At 41.2% G+C, this 4,787-nt stretch overlaps 1 pseudogene; it reads left to right on the top strand.

Moving 5' to 3' along the window:
- Positions 1-2,524: 2,524 nt before the first annotated feature.
- LOC106734518 (chromobox protein homolog 1 pseudogene) lies at positions 2,525-3,087 on the top strand (annotated as a pseudogene).
- Positions 3,088-4,787: the final 1,700 nt, after the last annotated feature.

The raw sequence follows: 4,787 nt of genomic DNA, 5'->3' as shown, positions 1-4,787 counted from the left end.
AAAACAAGGTTCTATGGGGAAAGAAACCTAACCATTGGGCAATGTGAGATGCCAAGGAAAACTTTTTCTATTAAGACACTTAGACTGAAAGCAGGAATCCCAGTTACTGGGATACATTGAAGACTAATATACCAGTCTATCCTGGTCAAGGGCAGCCCTAAAGGGAAGCAAACTCCCAGGAACTCCAGAGAAGGTGGCTCCAGGAGCCTGAGCTTGTACTACCAAAAGAAGAGGCTCTGGTTGTTAAAGGCGAGAGCACTCTGAAACCAGATAGAAGGCAAAAAACATACATAGCAAAAGGAATCCAAGGGTGGGATGGCTTTTTAGTGTGTCAACTTGTCCAGAATTCATGCCTACCCATGTTTCCACTTAGAGAAGGCCAAAAAAACCCCACAATTCATGCAAGATTTGGAGAGTGAAAGGGAAGCAATGACCATTTTTCTTTTTTATACTTAGAAGATCAAGGCAGGAACTTCTGTTGTTTATATGCCGGTTTACCTTGTTGACGTAAGGCAGAGACCTCACCTGTAATTTGCCCTTGGATAAAACAATCACCACCAGATCCTGGACCCTCCTGCATCTTCTCCCACTCCAGGGTCAGGTGTGTGTTTAGCTCCACAATGAAAGCTCCAGTCCCTCCTATTCAACACTCATGATGTCAAGGTTGGAGACAGAATTTCCATGGATTCTGATTTGTTCTCATGGGTTCCAGATCATGCTCCTTGGATTCCAACTGGTCCTTGTTCTCCCTCATTTTATATTGTTATAGAAAAAGATTATCCAATGACATTAGTTAAAGAACAGTAAAACAGACTTCATTCAGAAGGACTATCTGATGGGTATACAGGAATTCTACAATGGGATTTTGTAGTAAAGATCCAGCTCAACTTTGAATAAAAGAAAAAATGAGAATTTATTGCTAAGGAGCAGGGAAAGTGGGGGTCAACCGATGAGAAATTATTGAGAGGAAACATTAGGCATAAAAGGATTCTGGCAAACCTGCTCTAACAGAATTCTTGTTAAAGGTCAGACAGGATGATAAGCCATCATCTGTGGGGTGGTGGAAGACAAGAACAATTAAATATTGAGGGTGACAAGGTACTGAGTATGAGGGATTCTAGGTAAACTGACTTACCAGGTTTCTAACTGAAACTGGACATTTCAAAGACCAACAGAAATCCAGAAGTTTAGAGTCTGGCAGAAAAAAAAGTTTAGAGGAGCCTGACTAAAGTTTGATGAAGAAGAGAATCTTTGTAATATGCCTCTTCTTTTCCCAACTACCTGCCTATAGGCTTCAAGGTCCATCACTGGGGGCCAGATGGTGGTAACACAATGTTCTGTAAGACTGATCCATGTGGAAAGTCCTAGGTTCACATCTGGAGGCCTCCCTGAACATATCAGGCACACACGTGCCTGTGATCTAGGGCTGGCTGAGGCTCAGGAGCAATCCCAACATGAAGACCCCGTTGAATGTGTCTCTCTTCTCTGTCTCTGTTTCTGTGTGTGTGTGTGTGTGTGTGTGTGTGTGTGTGTGTGTCATTTATGGAAGAAATAAATGAATACATTAAAAATAAATAAATAAATAAGATCTAGCATGGAGTGGAGGGGCAATCTGCAGGTGAGGTAAGTTGTAGTTAAGGGTGCTGGATTCCCACATGGCCAACCATGGTTTGAGTCCTGGACCTGGCGGCATGCTTTCTCACTTTCTCTCTCTCTCTCATTCTGTCCCTCTCTGGTCAAATTAAAATAAAATGAAATACATAAATCAATACAGTTAAAATAAAAAATAATTTTTAAAAAGATATAGCATTGGATACAAAGAGAAAAGTCTTATACTCTATCACCAGCGCCCACAATTGTATACAATTGTATATCTATTATAAGAAAACTATGTGTGTGTATGCATATAACACATACATGTAGCATTGGATACAAAGAGAAAAGTCTTATAGAGACTCTATCACCAGGGCCCACAATTGTATAAAATGAAATATCTATTATAAGAAAACTATGTGTGTGTGTGCATATAAACATACATGTGTATACATAAATACACCCTCTTTCTTCTGATTATCTGGTTGATCCCTGACTATTACAGCGGGTATTAGGCTTGACATTGTCCACCAAAATCTACTGTGGGTTAATTTTGTCTCAAAAACATTAAAACATGTACATCAGGAAAAACTAATGTAATCTAATTAGCATTCAATTCCAGTGTTAGTCCATTGCCGTAATACAAAACTTATAAAGGAAAGTCTTAAGTGCAATAACAGGAAATTACTGATAGGGAAAAAAAAAAAAACTAAAACTGTCGGTTCCATAGAGGAGAGGGCCGTTGTTCCAGGCCTGCGGTAGGCCGCATCAGTGAGGGGCTCCACCGGGGCCACCAGCCTGTTGCTTTCCTGGGCGCCACTCTTGAGATTAGCCGGACTCCACACTCCAGAAGCATGGCACAGATTCTTCTCCGGCTTTGGGCACTGCTCTGAGCAGCGTCACCCTTTGTACCAGAAAGCTGGCAGGCACTATGGGGGGAAAAAAACGAAAAACAAAACAAGAAGAAAATGAAGGAGGGCTAGAAGAGGAGAAAGAGGAACACGTGGTGGAAAAAGTTCTCGACCGCCAAGTGGTAAAGGGCAAAGTGGAGTACCTCCTAAAGTGGAAGGGCTTCTCAGATGAGGACAACACGTGGGAACCAGAGGAGAACCTGGATTGCCGGGATCTCATTGCTGAGTGTCTGCAAGTCAAAGAAAACAGCACAGGAGACAGATAAAACAGAGGGAGGCAAGCAAAGCCGATTCTGATCCTGAAGATAAGGGAGAAGAGAGCAAACCAAAGAAGACAGAGGAGTCAGAAAAGCCACGAGGCTTTGCCAGAGCTTTGGAGCCAGAACTGATTATTGGAGCTACAGACTCCAGTGGAGAGCTCAAGTTCCTCATGAAATGGAAAAACTCTCATGAGGCTGGCCTGGTCCCTGCCAAGGAAGTCAATGTCAAGTGCCCACAGCTTGTCATATCCTTCTGTGAGGAAAGGCTGACGTGGCATTCCTACACCTGAGAAAATGATGACCAAAAATATGACAAGAATTAAGTCTCTTGAGTACCAGCCCCTGTCTCATCTGACTGTGGGTTTCAAGTTGGGAGGGAAGGAGTTTTACTTGTCTTGGCACCATAGAGGTGGCTTGAGAAGATGTCCTTCGACGATCCAGTATAGTTTCTGTGCCCCACAGCAGCTCAAGTGCTTTAAAGTCCTCCCAAGCTGTATAGTTTGCACATCCATCCCAGTGGAGGGGATGGGGCTAAGTGTTTCAAGGCAACCCACTCTGCACTTTGCTGAGACAAGCAAAGGCCCTTCTATGAAGGACAAAACTTGCAGAATTGGGTGTGTGGGAGAGCAAAAAGATACTGTAAATCTTCAAAGAGCATCTCCACAACCCACGGCCTTCTTCCCAATAATAGTGTTAATTCTACATCTTTACAGTGTAGCATGTGTGTAGTTTTGGGCTATTACTGGTTTATTATTTGAGAGTGGGAGGGATGAGGAGGAGTGAAGGGAGATGAATAGGATCATTTGGGTTAAAATTTGGGGCCTGATTGGGAAAATGGTGAAACAGTGGGAAGAACAACTAATGAATCATTCTATGTCCAGAATATTTTACCTTTTCACAAAATGTCACTGGCACCCAAAACAAGGACTATGAGAGACTGCTTTAAAAGCTGTGAATGCCTGAAACCTATAAGCCAAGGTATTCTCTGCCTAAGCTTAATACTGTTCCCCCACAAAAGACTAAGCCAGTTCATAAGTTACCAAAGCTGCAGTTCAGGAGATGGAATCTGACCGGGAAGGGAAATTCTTTTATTGGAGCGTATACACAGGCAGGTCATTCTGTCTTTGAGGTGCTCATTCCAGGCAAGAAGACCCTTTCTAGTCTAGTTAAGAAGTTCTACCAGCTTGTTCATCCAAGCCACTGGCTGAGGGATTGGGGGAGGGACCTGCGGTGGTGTAGAAAATGAAAGCAGAGAGGACAGGCGCCCATGCTCTTGAGGTGCACAGTTCTTAAAGCTTCTGTTTATTGAACTTCTAACTCTGAAACCATTGGTGGAAGGGTTCAGTCATTTACAGCACAAATTTCATTGAATTATTGAAGGGTTAAATGATTTCCAAAACTCTGGTTTCAGGAGAAGATTAAACTTTCATACTGGGGCAGTGGTTCATTTGAAAACACAAAACAAAACAAACCAAAAAAATCCTAAGAATTACCTGATAGCCAAAAAGCTCTGTCTTGAGTCATGAGATCCATCCAGTTCTTGACAGCATCTAGACCTATATCTTGAGCTACATTGTTAAATCTTTTTAAGCATGTGTGAGGTTTCTGTGAAAACTTTGTTTAAATGTAAACGTCATACCACACTTGTCAGTTTTTGTCTTAATAAAACTCTAGGTTTGTAATCCCCCCAAAAAAACCTGAAATTGTTTACTCTGAATAAAATAAATGCTTTTAGTGGAACTAAAGATAAATTATAATGGATAGTTTAAAATTCATTCCCACAGACCTTCTTAGGAGCCAGAAATAGATTTTCCTAAGCATAATAATTTCAATAAATCTTTCAATTCTGTCACTTCACATGAATTTTACAAATTCTACTTTTTTAGTTTTTTTATTTTATGATTTCTTATTTACATTCAATCACTGTACATCTTTATAACAGCAATATGGCTTTTCAAAGTATGCATGTAATATGTGACAATCAAATCAAGGATCTATTTCTAAACAACCTAATTAACTGCTT

Source organism: Tupaia chinensis, unplaced genomic scaffold (genome assembly GCF_000334495.1).
Source record: "Tupaia chinensis unplaced genomic scaffold, TupChi_1.0 Scaffold000133_1, whole genome shotgun sequence".
In the NCBI taxonomy this organism is placed as follows: domain Eukaryota; kingdom Metazoa; phylum Chordata; class Mammalia; order Scandentia; family Tupaiidae; genus Tupaia; species Tupaia belangeri.
Note: the sequence above shows the minus strand (reverse complement) of the source record. Positions and strands in the feature narration are given on the sequence as shown.